Source organism: Elephantulus edwardii, unplaced genomic scaffold (genome assembly GCF_000299155.1).
Source record: "Elephantulus edwardii isolate Elephantulus edwardi_28Jun2011 unplaced genomic scaffold, EleEdw1.0 scaffold00088, whole genome shotgun sequence".
Taxonomy (NCBI): domain Eukaryota; kingdom Metazoa; phylum Chordata; class Mammalia; order Macroscelidea; family Macroscelididae; genus Elephantulus; species Elephantulus edwardii.
In genome coordinates, this window is record NW_006399838.1 from 11027390 (window position 1) to 11045428 (window position 18039).

General features: G+C 42.8%; 1 protein-coding gene and 1 pseudogene across 1 annotated transcript in view; one reads left to right on the forward strand and one right to left on the reverse strand.

The window, feature by feature from the left end:
* SERPINI1 (serpin peptidase inhibitor, clade I (neuroserpin), member 1) overlaps positions 1–18039 on the reverse strand; it is a 50979-nt gene that overhangs the window by 20163 nt on the left and 12777 nt on the right. The gene's annotated exons all lie outside the window — the stretch shown is intronic.
* Positions 12292–13247, forward strand: LOC102869196 (annotated as a pseudogene).

Here is an 18039-nt window from a genome sequence, read left to right on the forward strand (position 1 = left end):
CTCAGTATCTCCATCCTCATACAATTTAGTGAAAGGAAATACAAAATCTACAACATCTGCTGACTATATTAACTTTAAGGATACAAGTCTCTTCATAGTAACGTAATATAGAAACTGTTAACTAATGAAAGTAAATGATATGCTGTTGTTGTTAGGTGCCGTCGAGTTGTAGACAACTCATAGTGACCCTATGAACGAAAGGCCTGAGCACTGGTCATAGAGTTTCTGGAAGCAAGTCATTTCGGAAGTGGATGCCACTCCTGCTTCCAAGCTTATTTTAATCGGGGAGCTCCACCGAACACTGTCCACCATGGGGAACCATTATAGCATTTGGCACATCAGTGTCACAGTGTTTAGCATCACAGCAACCACGAGTTACCTCTGTACAGCAAGTGGACAGACCAGTGTTGTACCACTTAGAAGAATGTTTGACAGAAAACCAATTTGAACCAGGCCTGAGGGCTACAGATTAAAATCACCCACCTTGGGCTTGGTAGCATCACTTTCTGTCCACTAGGCCAACCTAGCTTTATGTTGTCGTTGTTATTGTTGTTAGGCACCACTGAGTTATAGACGACTCATAGTGACCCTATGGCATCATACTTTGATAATGCAAGTAGTTTGGGGTTTTTGTTGGTTTTTTTTTTTAAAGTAGGCAATATTTGGAGAAGAGTATTGAATGTACCATGGACAGACAAGAAAACAAACAGATTCATCGTAGAGAGGATTAAACCAGGCTGCTCCTTGGAGGCAAGGATTCTGGCATACTTTGGACATGTTGTAAGGAGAGACAGGTCTTTAGAGAGGGACATCATGCTGGGTAGAGTAGAGGGACAGCGCAGGAGGGGAAAGACCCTCTATGAGGTGGATTGATTCAGTGACTGGGGTACTCGGGATGGGTGTGTCAGAGGCAATGAGATTGGCACAGGATAGAGCAGGGTTTAGGGCTGTTGTGCATAGGGTCACTATGAGTCGCAAACGACTCAACGGCACATAACAACAACAACAACAATGAACCCCGTACATTATTGTGCATTAAAGTGCGAACTTCTGTAACAAGAAATAAGCATAAAAGACGTAAATAAAAATGGGAACTGTAACTTCAATAACCGGAACATCTCTTTAAAATAATAGGATCCACAGACAGTCAGATTGATCCTAAAGTGGAATGCCTGCCAAGCCAAGAGATTATATCATCAATCTTTCATGAAAAATGTAGACCAAAATATGACTGCATTAAAATACATTTTTAAGGATTTTACAAAGAAAGTGAAAACAACAGGTAAGTACTAAATGTTTCCCTTCTTCGAAGCTGTTTCAGCCTAAACAATACATAACTATAATTTTTTAAAACTATTTATCGGGCTGTGTTCTTAAAAGAGTTAAGCATGTGGTTGAGCTAGTTACATTGCATCCTTTCTGGTACCTGGTCTAAGAAGAATGAGATGGACACAGTTGTTTATATGAAGTGGCATCCACTTCTATAAACAGCTTGCCTCTGGAAACCCTATTAACTTGGACAAAGGATGAAAATCACACAAGTGCCAAGGACTCTCGTTCATGGGGTTGCTATGAGTCGCCTACGACTTGATGGCACTTAACAACAACAACAACTATGTACTAGGCACTGTTGTTAGAGTAAGAAGAAGTGATTAACTTAAATATCATCACAGAACTTGGAGGTAGCTCACATAATTCTCCATAGTTAACAGGAGAATCTCAGACAGAAAAAAGTGAAATGACTTCACCAGGACCAGAGAGCCAGTAAGCGAAAGAAGAGATCTGGATCTACGTAGACTTATGTTTTCCTGATCGATCAAAGTAGAATTGGAAGCAGGAGTGGCATCCACTTCAGTAAATAGCTTGCCTCCGGAAACCCTATGAACCTGGAGAGAGGATGAAAGTCACGCAAGGGTCGAGGACTTTCATTCATACGGTTCCTATGAGTTGCCTACGACTCGATGGCACTTAACAACAACCAAAGTAGAAAAGTAAAGGACAATAATTGTAGGAGATTCTTTTTACTTCTTAAAATAAATTTGGGGATCCCCCCCGACCACCACATACACACTGGCTGGTCAAGTAAGGAGTATTAGTTTATAGAAGTCAACTGAAGCATGTTGCTTAATTTGTGAGGCTCACTTTTGGCATGAAGGGAATGACAATGATAATCTTACTTCACAGTATTGTAGGGAGGATTAAAGGAGGTTTTTAAAAGCTTCAGGACCGTGCTGTCACCTATTCAGAAGGCAGGAAATGAAATGAATTACATATGATTTTGTAGCTATGTATAACAAACATTTTAGCAGTATTGGACTCAGTTGGTTAATTTTTTTTTTAAATCTTTGGTACCAAAAACAAGAAAACCCCCAGTGAGTGTTTAAGCCATGTTGTTGTTATTGTAGATGATTGCTTTCAAGTCGAGCACAACTCATAGCGACCCTATGAACAAAAGGCCTGAGGCCTCTCTACAATTATCGACATTTATCAAAGTTCATAGAGTTTCTGGAGGCAAGTTGTTTAGGAAGTGGATGCCACTCCTGCTGGGTTAAAATACCACAAATGATAATGGTCATATCACAGAGCTGGACATACCCAATTCTGCTTTACATAAAGTTGCCCTAAACTGGGGTCGACTTGACGGCAACTAACCACAGTAATTTTACCCATAAATTATTCAAATCCAATGTCTTATTGCTTCCCTATTACAATATCTGGCAGATGTCAAACACATAGGCTGAAATGACATGAAATAAAACTGGTGACTGTATGATCTTTTGCTCAATGTGGAAGACAAGATGTAAATAATTTCCACTCCTGATCCCTTCCCCCTTATCAAACCATTGTAAAACAGTAAATATTTGGTAAATACTCCCTCTTAATCGAGATTGACAGTAATACTAATTATCATTATACTTTCTTGTACACTGAACATTTACTATGACCAAGTGAGGTTTTTGCCAACCTTCTTACTGTCTAGTATCTTATTTAACCAAATACAGATTGTTAACTTTATTCTCCTGACGAGAAACAGAAGCTCATAGAAGCAAAACAGTTTCCCCTGATCACACAACTAATAAAAGACATGAGGATTTAAATCTACTTCATTTTTACTCCAAATAATTTAAAACATTGTTATATGGAGATGTTGCATATCTTCTACTGAATTTAAAAACAAAATTAACATTTTTAAAATTTCTTAAAAGTCAAATGACAAGCTTGTTTTAGTTATGGCATGCAAGGTAATGATGCATTTGTAACTTTCTCTCTGAATAAGTTAAATAGGTTAAGTTCAGAGTTGAAGCAGGAAGACTGAGGAGATGAACGGAGCAAGTGTTAGAAATTGAAAGGTACATATTACATATGAGATTTTGAAACATTATAAATAATTAGGAAACTAATAAAATCCTTTCTTTAGAGAAACCTAATAAACATCACTCATGTCAAAGAAAAAAATCAGATGACTCACGCATGGGTTGTCAAATGAAACATGAAACGGAAATGTTTTATAAATAGAATAATTTCTAAATAGCAGTCTGGTTTAAGGATTATAAAAAAGGAGGACGACTTCCTATTCTTTGACTGTCAGAAATCTGATTCTAAATGAAAAGTCTAAGGCTATAAAAAGTCAGAATTTAAAGATACAACTACATTTCAAGTACTAAAATGCATAATTTTTATTTTACAGGAATTTCCCATTACCTATACTATATAGTAAAAAGCAAGAGTAAACCATAAACAGAATAATTAAGGGGGTAGCCAGAAGTTTTTGTTTTATTTTGTTATTAACTCTTATTTAGAGAATATTACTTATAAAACTATCTATATATATTTAACAAAAACATTATTATTTACAATTTATAATGAAACATAAATATTGGTAGATAATATTTATATTATGCATACTTTGCTGAGAATTGTTATAAAATTATATATATGTTTAGATATATGTATATATTTTCATGGATATATAAAAATATAATATTTAACATAGTATATAATATGGTCATTACAAAGACAGAAGAGGAAGAAAAGACCAAAATGGATGTCAGAAGAAACTCTGAAGATTGCACTGGAGCGTAGAGAAGCCAAAGCACAAGGAAGAATCCAAGACACTAAAGAGCTGAACAGAAGATTCCAAAAGGCAGCATGGAATGACGAAGCAAAATATTACCATGAAATGTGCGAGGAGCTAGAGTCAGAAAATCAAAAGGGCCGAACTCGTTCAGCATTTCTTAAGCTCAAGGAACTGAAGAACAAATTCAAACCTCGAGTTGCTACAATGAGATTGGCACAGGATAGAGCACGGTTTAGGGCTATGAGTCGCAAACGACTCGACGGCACATAACAACAACAACAAATTATATATAATATTATATAGTCAAATGTTGTTGTTAAGTGCCGTTGAGGGGGAGACGATTCAAAGCGACCCTATGAACGAAAGTCCTGAACACACATGACTTTCATTGTTTCTCTAAGTTCACAGAGTTTCCGAAGGCAAGCTATCTCGAAAGTGGATGTTGTCATTCCTGCTTCCAAGCCTGTTTTAATTTGAAAACATGGATAACCATTATCACATTTGACACATCAGTGTCACAGTGTTTACCATCACAGCAATCACGAATTACCTCCGCACAGCCAATGGACAGACCAGGGCTATATTACTTAGAAGGCAACCAAATGCCTTTTTAAATATGAGGCCAAACCAATCAGCTCACACCCAACTGAGAGCCACAGACCACACCCAAGCCTTTACCAAAACAGGAAACACACCTTTGTGGAATCCAGCTGCTCCACTAATCTTCCTGAAAGCCTCAGATATCTAACATTTTCAGAAATACACATGTATCTAAAAATATACGCATGTATCTAAAAATATATGTATCTAAAAACACACCTACCATGCAGAGCCATCCTTGAACCCACTGTCCTCTACTTGATTTTGACTCAGAATGGTTCTAAAGTACATGGTTGGACTACTGCAACAAAGGGCCTCTGAGATTCTCAGTATTTTAGGGAAGCTGATGGCCACATTCTTCTCCTTGGGAGAAGCGAGTACATTTGAGCAACAGTTCTTTTGTGCTAGCAGCTGAGAGCTCTGGCCCCTGTGCACCTAGGTCCCACATCAACCTGGCACCTCTATATATGTGGTACAGTCAAGAGCTTGGATGGCACAGTACATAGGGAGCTGCATTGCAAACAACAAGGCCACGCCTCTCTGGCATTTGGAGCCCACCAGTGACTCCTTTAGGGAAAAGGCAGGCAGTGTTCTCTTGTGTGATTGATAGACCTGGAAACCCAATGGACGGTCAGTCAGCTAATGATTCAGGACCAATTTTACAACAGTGAGTATAGCTGTGGCCTATTGTATTGTATTGTATCCAGAAGGCATGCAAAGAAAAACGGGCCATCTCCTCCAGAGAATTCCAGTTCAGAAAGGCCCGTGGAAGTCACCGTGAGTAGAGAGGGCCATGATGGTGGTGAGTCCTGGAAATATAAAATCAGCCTGACTACTTTTACTATTTGGGATCAATTGGAAGCAAAGTGCTTTGGACATTATATTTCCATTTGATAGATGTTCAATATGCATAAAACGTATAGAATTCCACTTAATCTGGAACTGGCACCTAGATATAGCATAGATATCTCTGTCTTCTGTCTAAATACAATCTTCTATTATTTTTTTTTCTAACAGTATCTTTTCTTTTTTTTTTCTCTAACAGTATCTTTTCAACTTAACTTCTGATTTCTGTAAGATTTATTATTCATAGGAAATAATAATAGCAATTGTGACATTTCCCAAAAAGAATTCTTATATCTTTTAGTGGTAACATTTTAAAGCTGTTTGTATAACTTTAATGGGTTACTGTTATTGTGTGCCATCAGGCAACTTTGGACTCAGCTTTGTAAGTCAGAGAGTAAAGCTGCTCCTAGGTTTTCCAAGGTTGTAAACGTTTATGGAAGCAATCGGTCAGGTCTTGTCTCCTGCTGAGCTGCTTCTCCTTCTGAGCACCTTTTGTTGTTGTTGTTGTTGCTGTTATGTGCTGTCGAGTTGCCTGAGACTCATTGCAACTCTATGTACAACAGCCCTAAACCCTGCCCTACCCTGTGTCAGTCTCTCCGGCACACTCCCGTTACTCCAGTCACTGAATCAATCCACCTCAGAGAGGGTCTTCCTCTCCTGCGCTGTCCTCCCACCCTCCCAAGCATGACGTCCCTCTCCAAGGACTGGTCCCTCCTTGCAGCATGTCCAAAATAATGTCAGACAAAGCTTCAGCATCCTTGCCTCCAAGGAGCTGCCTGGTTTAACCCTCTCCAGGATGCACCTGTTCGTTCTCCTAGCAGTCCATGGTATATTGATAGTTGAAATAATTAAGTAGTTGTGCTTAATCACACTGAACCATCGAAGCTGATTCTAACCTCTAGTATAAAACAAAGTCAAATAACCTTCAGGCTTGCTACAAGCAGAGAAATATAAAGTTGCCTTTTCATATATAAACCTCCATAAGAATGTACCATCAGGATTGGAGGAAGACTCATCAACAACCTGTGTTATCCGATGGCACAACCTTACCTGCTGAAAGTGAGCATTTAAAACATTTTTTTGCAGAAGATCAAGGATTACAGTTTTCACTATAAATTACATCTCAACATCAACAAAACAAGCCCCACCACCAGACAAAGAGGCAACATCATGACAGATGGGAGAAAAGATTGAAATTGTCAGTGATTTCACAATCAGATCCACAATCAACACACTTGGTACTAGCAGCCAAAAACACGAAAGGATGTGCTATATTGTGAAAATCTGCTGTTGAGGACCTCTTCAAAGGTCTGAAGAGCAAGTAGCATCCTCAGTTTAAAGACTAATAGGCACCTTATCCAAACCAGAGTCTTTTTGATCACTTTCTCACCATCTGAAAGCTGAGCAGTGACTAAGGATGACGGAAGTATTGATGCCTTTGAGCTGTTGTGTTGGAGAGAGGTACTGAATATCCCATGGACAGCCAAAAGAGAAAACAAGTCTGTCTTGGGTGCTGAAGCTTCATCTTAACAAACTTTGGGCATGTTGTCAGGAAGGGGCCAGACCTTGGGAAAAGACAGCAGGCTTGGAACTATGGAAGGTCAGCCTAAGAGAGAAAGGTCTTCAACAAAATGGATTGACATGGTGAGTGTAACAATGGCTTAATCATATCTGAGAAAAGAAGGGCACAGGATGGGCTAGGGTTCAAATCTGTTCTACACAGAGTCACTACGAGTCATTGTAGACTTGACAGCATACAGCTACAACAAATGATACAACTGTATAAACCATGAAATATGGAATACATCTAGAACCCAGCTATTAGAAAAAAATCGATGAATATTCTGACAACAATCCTAGTTTTACAGATGATAGCAGTGGTGATGAAAGTTCTTCCCCTGTGTTCCCATAGACCTGTCTTGCAAGCATTGAATTGAAAAGCCAGAATCACCAACCAGTGTCTCTGGATAACTTTACTGAATCCTTGCTAAACTCTTGGCATCCAAAAGTCCCAGATGTAGAAGTCAAAGAAGATCATGACACCTCAAAGAATTCTAAACTTAGGTCACACCCGAGAGTAACACTTCTTCAGTTACTACGTGGTCATAAAAATGAAGAAAATATGGGGAAAAAAATGCCAGCCCTCAGGGAATCCACAGTGATGTGTCAAAGTTCAGCTCTCAAACTTACACAAGGACTTCTATAATAGAAAGCCCCAGTACAAATAGGACTAGTACTCCAGTGAGCACTCCACCATTACTTCCATCCACCAAAGCGGAGTCCCCCATCAACCTTTCCCAACAATCTCTGGTTATCAAATGGAATTCTCCACCATATGCCTGCAATGCTCAGTCCGAAAAGCCAATGAATACTGCCTCCAGTCACTTGATAGACCTTACAAAAAACAAAGACTCTCAAGCAGAGAAATCAGTCCAAAATGAAAGTGTACAAACCGCTGCAACTTTCAGTGCCAGTAAGGTGCTGCAGAATTTAGCACAGTGTGGGATGCAGTCTTCCACGTCGGCAGAAGAACAGAGACCCAGTAAGCAGCTGTTACCAGTAAAAACAGATAAATATATTGGTGTGATTGATAAACAGTCCTCTGCTTTTGAAAAAAACAAATGCAGTTTGAAGAAAAGAAAGCCTTCAATAGTCAGCAAGCAGCTTCTGAACAAGGACTCTGTGGATCTGAGATAGAAAATCTACTGGAAAGACGCACTGTCTTCCTGTTGCTTCTGGGGAATCCCAACAAAGGGAAGAGTGAAAAGAAAGAGAAAATCCCTCTAAGAGATGAAAGTACTCAGGAACATACAGATAGAGCTTTAAGTGAACAGATATTGACGGTAAAAATAAAGTCTGAGCTTTGTGATGACATACATCGTCATAATACAAATGTGCACTAGAGCCACAATGGGAAGAGTGACCCGTTCTCCGGCACGGGTCCCACAGGGCAGAAAAATGCAGCTGCCTTACCAGCTTCCGAAGACTTGAAATCCGAGCCTGCTCCACCTCAGGATTTCTCGTTCTCAAAGAATGGTCTGTTACGTCGATTGTTGAGGCGAAACCAAGAGAGTTACCTGGCAGATGATCCGGACAAGGGTCACAGAAAGAGTGAACTGACACTGGAAGAATCAAAGAATCTTTGCACGGTCCCTAAGAAGAGGAAGCTTTATACCGAGCCTGTGGAAAATCCATTTATAAAGACAAAAACTAACACTGTTGATGCTGCAAACAATCACGGTGCTCCAGAGACCCTGTATGGGTCCCTGCGGAATCAGCAAGAGCTGAAGTTCAGCAGAAATGATCTTGACTTTAAGTATCCAGCACGTCATGGCTCTTCAGTGAAAGCGAGCATAGGAGCTGGGCAAGAGAGAGCAAAGGCTTCAGTGTTCTGAAGCAACGCCTTCTCTTCGAGAGTTGTCTCAGCACAGTAGTAGTAACTCTGCTGTTGACAGTAAGAAGAAAAGACACAAAAATAACGTGCTGAATAGCAAACCGGAATTCACCATTTCCTCTTTAAATGGACTGATGTGTAGTTCCTCTCAGCCCACCAGCTGCCTAGCCAACAGGATATTTTCATACCCAGGAGTTGTAAAATCTCCAGCAAGTCCTCCTTTCCCCGAGCATTTAGCCTTGGCAGGGTCAAGACCAGAATCTGGGCTTTTGAATGGTGGTTCCGTGCCCAGTGAAAAGGGACCTATTAAATGGGTTATCACAGATGTAGATAAGAATGAGTATGAAAAAGATTCCCCAAGACTGACCCAAACTAACCCAATACTGTATTACACGCTCCAGAAAGGAGGCAATTTTGTTGCCAGTAGAGAAACACCAGACAAAGACGTTTGGAAGAGGACCTTCATGTAACCGAGAACAACTCACAGGTTATGATCAAAGAAGAATGACTTCCTGCTGCAGAAACTAAAGCTTCTTTCTTTAAGAAGCCCTTTCAGTAGCCATATGGGAAATAATGCTTCTCGCCCACCCAGCGCAAATGGAGAAGTTTATGGACTTCTGGGAAATGTGCTAGCAATAAAAAAAGAATCGAAATAAAATGTAAAAAAAAAAAAAAAGACCTCAACTGAAACTAGGTAGCCTGCATCACTATCTTCCTTGAACATATCTTCTGATTAACTGCCTCTGAAAACCCACTGGAGGGCTTTCAACAGTCACAACCATGTTCTAGAAGTCCTTGGTCACATAACTAGGTAAGACCTTAGCTATTGACCAAGAGGCTGCTGGTTCTGATCTACACACAGGCCCTAAGAAGAAAGGTATAATGATCCTTGCAAAAACTATGGGGCGTAGCTTGACTTTGAATAAAAGAGGACTCGACCTGCTGGCACCCTGGAAGAAAGGCTTGGCATCTATTTGGAGAGAGCAAAGCTTTGGAAAATGCTCTGAAGGGCCTGTCTGACACATTCAGGGATGTCATGAATGGCAGTGCACTTGATGGGAGCTCATTTGGTTTTGTTTAGCTTTTTTCTCCCCTCAAATTTTATTTTGTTTTGTCTGATTTTGCTTTTAACTTTGTGAAATGGGAGGAGGTGAATATTTCTCATCTGATTACAATAACACACCAGGACGTGGAATTAACTGTATCATGGCTGATAGATAGCAGAGAGATTTTGGCTGAAGGGCTTCATAGTTGGGCTCATTTCAATGAAAGGTAGTCCAAATGCAGACAGATGTCATCAAGCAATATCATTAATATTACATAAAAATGTTTGCTGAGACTAATTTGGAAGCAGGAGTGGCATCCACTTCCCAAAATACGTGCCTCCAGAAACTCTTATGAACTTTGATAAATGTTGATGGTTGTAAAAGGGGCTTCAGGCCCTTTGTTCACAGGGTTGCTATGAGTCATGCTAGACTCAAAGGCAGTCAACAACAAATAATTCAAAAATAACTCCAGCAGTACATCAATAGTGAGCTGCCAGAAATTCAAGTTCAAAAGAAAACACAGGACAGCACTGTTGATGTCCAATGGACCTTGGTTGAAAAAGTAGACAATACTAGGTGAATATTTACCTGCATTTTCTCTAAACAAAGGCACTGAACTATGTGAACCTTTGAGCACCGATGACAACACTGTGAAGAATGAGAATTCTACAACAATTAACTGTGCTCATGAAAAAACTGTACACAGACCACAATGCAGTCATTTGGACAGGACAAGGGTGGTTTAAAATAAGGTACTGTGTGGTTTAAAAAACAGGAAATGTTTTTAAAACACAGGATAAATACTGCGTAAGACCGTTATTGTAGAATGAGTATAAGGATCCAGGAGGGGTGGGAGAGGCTGGAAGCAGTGGAGTGCAGGGGAAGAGGGGATTAATCATTGGATTGTACAATTTGATGGGTAGGGGGATGAGGGAAATTGAAAGAATTTGTTCAAATTTGTATTACAATTTTGTAAATAAACTAGTGGAGGAAAAAGGTCAGCTTGGGGACGGGGAAGGAAGGAAGAAGAGGGGGTAAAATGTGCAACAATGAATTAATAAAAATCTAACTTTTCTGTAAACTTTTGTTAAAATGACAATAAAAAATGTTATTTAAAAAAATAAAAACCAGGAAATGTGTGTGTTAGTGTCATCCTTTTGTTGTTCTACCTATTAAATCTGTACGCTGAGCAAATCTGAGAAATTCAACTACACAGCATCAAAAAAAGAATCATTAGCAGCTTCGAATGCGTCGAGGATATGTTCTTACTTGCTGGAATGAAGACGACTTATGACACTTACTGATGATGAACAAAGCCTTTATTCAGCCTTCAGGGTGGATTATATTTTAACAGAGAGAAAACACACAGTTGGTGAGACCAGCAAGTGAGTGGAGTCAGAGGACCGTTAGACCTCCACAATCCGTCCAATTTCAGAAGTAACTGGCAAAGATGTCTGGGCCAGTCCATCTTCCAGTCCTCTATCCTGTGCAGCTCAGCTCCTCGAGAAACGACTCCCCAAAAGCTCAGGAATACGGGAAGCAGGGGAACTATGTGAAGGTCATGAAGATTCCTAAGAAAGCAATGTATGTTGATGCTGTTTAACTCTTGGGCCAAACAGCCCTTGCCAGTGCTACTTTACTGTGTTTTACAAAGTAAGTCGATGTTCTGGCGGATTATGGATCAGACCCAGGCCACCGATGCTTGGACAGGAGCATCCCTGTCTACACAACAATGTTTTCAGGCAATCAGTGGATCCTGGGCAAACTGCTGGACACAGGAGGTCACTTGAGGCTCCCTGGCGAGAAGGGCCCAAGCCCTCCGGCCTGGGCACTGACAGCTGGGAAGGGGAGTGGCCAGCAGACACCGGAGTTCCTGCAGCACTGGGCCTGGACCATGCAGAACGTCAGCCAGGGCTTCTCCATTGATGATGACTTTCTGCAGAAGGTACACTCCCCTCAGATGCTCATCTGCAGCCCATTCCGCTTCGGGGGTCTCCTGCCTGGGAAACCCTCCTGGCTTTCCTACTCATTTGGTTAAAGCTTGAGTGGTTTCTGCCCAAAACATTTACAGCTTTGGCTTGGGGAAATTTTACCTTCCAGGAGGGAAGCAGCTGGCCTACCTCGAATCTCTCCTCTTAGCTGGAGCAAAGGACATGTTTCAGGCTGACGACAAGCCCTCCTTCTCCTCTCCAGCAGCCCTTACAGGCCCATGAACACCCGGGTATGGAACGGGCGTCGAGTCACGGCGAACAGACTGAGTGTCCCCCCTGAACCCACTCTGCTGCAGACTGGGACTGTCCAACCTTCTCCTCACTGGAGAGCACAGGATGAAACCGAGGATCCTCCCTGCTGCCGCAGCTGCTGGCCATGCGCCTGTCCCAGAACTGAAGACCCCTCGCACATCACAGTGGGTGCCCTGTTCAGCGTCCTCCCAGCCTCCTCTGATGCTCAAGGAGGTGACTGTGCACCTGCTGCCCCAGACCTCCACTGCGCCCAGGGACCTGCACACTGGTGGGTTTGTCCACATCATCTCCCCAGGGGGCAGCCGGGCTGACCACCCTGGAGTCCACAATGGAGAGAAGACAGGATGGAGACGCATACAAGGACCCCAGCTCGAGTGCCTCTCCCCACCCAGCTGCACACTGGGGCTTCCCCAGCGGTGTCCTTACAGGAGTCAGACATCTACAGCTTTCCTATCATCATACAGGAGATTTTAACAGACAATTTACTCCGCAATGGCTTTGATGGCTCAGTTAGTAAAGAAGTCATAATCTTGGGAAATTATTTAGAAGCTGATGTCAGGTTCCTAATGCGTTACTATGACGTTAAGTCAGGCATTCAGGTCAAGCCGAGAGACTGAACTATGAACCTTCAAAATATCCAGTATATTCTGAAGAATGACTTAAAAAGGATTTTATTGGAGCCCAGAGAATTCAGCGAGCTGAGAGCCCCAGAGAGCTGTGAACCTCATCCTGATGCTGGTGTCTACCTTGGATTGACTTCAGAGCATCTGAAAGTGTCCCCTGACCTGGAAATAAAGGAGCTGAAGGAGACAGGTAGACAGCTTCATTCACCCCAGGGTCCCTTTACTCCCACTAAGAAAGCATCACTAGACGTTCAAGCCCAGGATCCAAGCATGGTGGCTAAGGAAATCCAGCACCAAGGTGCTGCTTCTCCTGCGCCCTCTGTGGTGGGAGAGAGAAGTTCTAACAGAGGACAAGACAGGACTCAAAATGCATGGAGCTCACTCGGGCTGCCGGGGTGTGGGAAAGGACAAAGATAGGGAGCCCCCCTGGCATCTATTCTATCTCTTGAGGAAGACGGAACAACCGAGGTAGATGAACTGAAGTCCGTCACACAAGACAGAGCGAGAAGGTGGCCGTTTGCGCAGTGAGAACGAGAGCTCCCCGGCAGGGGAGGCAGAGCTATCCTGTGAACAACTGGACTGGGAAGACAGTTGGCTGAGTTTATCCAACAAGAGTGAGCCCTGCCAGGGATACCAACAGCTCCGTGGCCGAGGAATCTTACATAAGTAAGTGTGTGCTGAACTTGAAGACTGGACAGACATTAATGCATCAGAACACCTATTTGCTGAAGAGTATCAAAAAGAAAATTCACAATCTGCAACAGATTCAGGTGGGGCACAGGTCTCTTTGGGCAACTAAAAGAGGGTTTGCCTGCACACCCATGTTTATTGTGGCTTTGTTCACAATAGTAAAGAGATGGAAACAATCCAAGTGCCCATCAACAAACAAATGAATAGAGAAGCTGTGGTATAGTCACACAATGGAATACTATGCAGCTTTGAAAAACAAGGAACTCATGAAATACTATACAAAATGGGTGACCCTGGAGGACATTATGCTGAGTGAGATATCTCAGTCACAAAAGGACAAATATTGCATAGTGTCACTGTTGTAAAACAGGACTGACATCAGGGTTAGGGGGAGACTGAGAAAGAGGGAATAAAGACTGTATACTGCCTTGAAACAGATGAGGGAGAGAGCTGTTGAAAAGGAATATTTGATTAGGTATTACTGTCATGATAGGAGTCCAGAATGAAGGCTGCACAGTGGAGTGGACTTGGGGGGAGGGATTGCATAACAATGAAAGAATTTTTCTTTTACTTTTCAAAAAGAAGAACAAACTAGTGGCAGAGGTTGGGCAGGGAGGAAAGTGCAAAGTCTCTGTAAACTTTCATTATAATGAATAAAAAAATGAAATAAAGAGGGTTCACAGACTTCAGTGGCAGACTTTTAGTCCTGGGTCCCCCCATTTTGGACTATGTTCTTCCTGTTAGACTCTCCTGGTTGCCACAGTTACAGGGACAAGCAAGTGGACATCACTGGCAATGTCCAAACTCTGAGAAGCTTCCCAAGCTCAGTGCCAGGCTTTCAAGGTGGACATTGTGGCAAAATATCCAGGACAAGAAGTGACAGTGACTGTGGCTGGAAGCCTTTCAGCCCTGTCACCCAGGTCTTTGAAGAAATCTCTGAAGATTGGTCACAAAAGAGGCATGAGCTGCCAACTCTTTGTGGTTCTGGAACACAGAATACAGGAGAGCCATTTCAGCCCACTCCGGGAGCTAAGGGCAGGTGGGACATAAGCCAGAATCCAGGAGGCAGCAGGCAGGTAAAGCCTAGCGACTTGGGTGCTTAGCATAAAGTCACACAACTAAACAGTGTGCTCTTTAGGGTGTCTGGTCACTTGCAGGGACATGCAGGATCACCAGCTCTGACCGGGAAGCTGACAGGATCAATATGGAACCTTTGCCTTCTGAGATCTGTAATCCACAATCAAGAAATCGGGATGAGGAGGAGGAACACTTAAAATAGAAAACGGAGGTCTGAGAAAGCAGCTCTGGAGAGCTGACAGTTCCTCCTGGGCACCCTTAGAGTAGTCTGGCTTCAGAGAGCGAGCCTGAAAACGAGCCTGCCCCCCTGACGCTGCCCCCCACTAGGGACCCTGAGACAGTGGGCTGGCAGCAAGCAGTAGAGGACCCCAGGGAAAAGGACGAACCAAGAGGAACTGGCAGGTGTGACACAGTGGACAAGAGTGACCAGCTCAGCAGGACGCCTGAGCCTCAGAGCTTTACTGGGGCCAGAGGCAAAACCCACAGAAGGATAGGCAGCCGGAATATAGTGACCCCTTCAAGCAAGTTCTTATGCACCTGTGGCCACTGAGAAAGATTCCAGCGGTCAGTGCGCGCCATCAACTTGTGCCCCAGAGTCTTCGGAGGACCTAACAGATGGATTTTTAACCCCAGCCTGTAACAGTGTTTTTACTCCTTGACCACTCAAGAAAACTTAGCTCTAGGGGTAAAATCATCCCAGTTCAGGACTTCAAGTTCCATACAAGAGAAATAGAAGGTGCATCTGCCCAACCTCAGGTCTCTGGTGAGGAAAGGTTCCAGGTGACAGGGAGAATCCCTGGAAAGAAGGATGAGATTTTGTCCCAATCTCACTTCCAACCCAATCAAAATGCTGGAGGTGAATACAAAGAGATTTTGAAAGACCCACTAAAAGAACTAAAAGGCCTATCATTGACAGGTATTCAAGACCTGCCCAGTAACTCCTGGGAATGAAACAGCTCATTCAAGGAATTTTCATGTAGAACGCCTGAAGCAAATCACGTGCTTATGAGCGTCAACACACCACTCAGTCCAGGGTCAATTTCTTCATCTGCCAGTCAGTAAGAAGCCTTCCTTGAGAGGGTCACATCCCAGGTTAAAACAGGATCTGCCTCTTGTTCAGTCAGAAATCCATTTACATTTCATCTCACTAGCAGCCAGGAGAGAGCGAGAACGCTATATTCTCTTCTGGCTTCCTCTGAAGCATCACCTTCAAGACGGACTGACCATAAAAGATTGTGTTTACTGGGCCTGCTTCCCTCAACACAGCTAAGGTGTCTTGCATTATCACCTGGCACCCAGAGAAGGAGCATCACCAAAGAACTGGTACACGCCCTCTCACACCAGCACACTGATGCGTTACCACCCCCAGCTCAAGAGGTACTGGAACAAGATGGAATACTTGATGTACAAGAAAGCATCAGCCACAGTCATGGAAGAGAACACAGCAAGTAACCCAGCCCGCTCCACAAATGATCACAGACACTTCGCAGAACAAGAAACGGACAGTAAAAGAGGAGCTAGGCTTCTTTGGACCAAACAAATTCGGGCTCTAAGAAGACCTAGAAAGAGGCTGCAGCTATCTGAGAAGAGCAAGAGACCCCAGATCCTCCCATGGGACCTGCAAGGGACCTGGATGCCAAGAAGCATGAGGTTGGTGAGAAGAGAAGAGGAAGAAAGCATCGAGCCAGAGAGATGCAAATCAGAGAGCTCTGTAGGTGCTTCTAAAGGTAAACTAAAACCCTGCTTCTGGAAGTGACTAGATGGTCTGAACCATCCAGGAGGATTGTTCTGGGCCAGAGCGACTTGGCAGACTGACCAGAACTGGATCACGAGTGAACTCCTGGCCCAGAATTGTCCTAATTGTAAGCCTCCTTCCTTGTCCACTCCTTGGCTACGGCCCCATCTTGATAGGGAAAGTTCAGTGCCTCACACGTAGTTGAGCTGTCACAGTCGAGTAGAGGCTTTGACCCTGTTTGTTCGCACGGCATCTAACCATGTGACTCGTCAAATTTCTGAAAACTGAGCAGTTGCTTCGACTGTAAAAAAAACCAAAAAAAACGGCTCATTTGGTCCAGCATCTATTTAGATTTGTTTAGAAAACTTTAAAATCAGTTATCTAATTTTTACTTTTACTACCAAAAAGAACAAATAATAACCACTCAGAACTGAACCAGTAAGCACCATCATGATAAAGGAAGAAAAGGTTGAGATTGACAAAGAGCTTCAATTTCTGTGTATCCACAATAAATATTCGTGGGGACATAAGTTTGAAAAAAGAAAAGCCTCAAAATTTGAATTGTATTGCTTAAATTATCTGCAAAGGACCACTTTAAAAATCTTAAAAGGCAAGAATATTACTTTGAGGACTAAAGTATGCTTGATACCAGCCATAGTTATTTTAAATACCTCACATACATGCAAACACTGAACAATAATAAGGAAGAATGGGGGGTGGGGGGTGGGGAAATGATGCTTTCTGGCCTAGGGGTGAGTTCTGCTGCCTGCCAGGCAAAATAGGCAGTGTGAGGTCACCAGTGGCTCCGTGGGAGAAAGATGGTCAATCACCTCGACTGTTATTATTACTATTGTTATCTGCTGTCAAGTCACCTGCAATTCATAGCAACTCTATGAACAACAACCCCAAACCCTGCTCTATCCTGTGTCAATCTTGTCTCCAACATACCTAACTCCATTTTTACCCCAGTCACTGAATCAATCCATCTCATAGAGCTATCCATCTCCTGCGCTATCCCTCCACTCTCCCAAGCATGACGTCCCTCTGCAAGGACTGGTCCTGCCTTGCATCATGTGCAAAGTATGTCAGATGAGGCTTCAGAATCCTTGCCTCCAAGGAGCAGCCTGGCTTCACCCTCTCCAGGATGAACCTGTTTGTTCTCCTAGCAGTCCATGGCAAATTCAATAGTTTCTGAAAACCAGCTGGGCAATCAGCTATGAGTCAGTTCTAACTTCATGGCATATAACAACGACTATTGTGTTGATGTAAAACAGTAAATGTACCCTTGTTTCTATTGTTGTTAAGAGCTGTCGAGTTGCTTAGCAGCCCTGTGACCAACAGACTTAAATCCCGTCTTATTCCCATCATCTCTGCGACACTCTGAACCTGTTGTCGCAGTCCCTGTATCGATCCACCTCATTGGGGATCTTCTTCTCTTTCGCTGACCTCCCATCTTTCCAATCATGATATCACTTTCCAAGGGATTGCCTCTCCTAGCAACATGCCCAAATATGAGAGATGGAGTTTCACCATCCTTTCTTCCAAGGAGTGCTCTGGTTGGACATGGGATAGTAAGTCATCTTCACCAGCACAGTTCACAAATAGCAATTTCTCTTCTGTCATCCTTACTCATTGTCCAGCTCTCAGAAGCATAGCAAGGAACGGAAAAGGCCATGGCTTGCGTCAGGCACACTTTAGTCTTCAAAT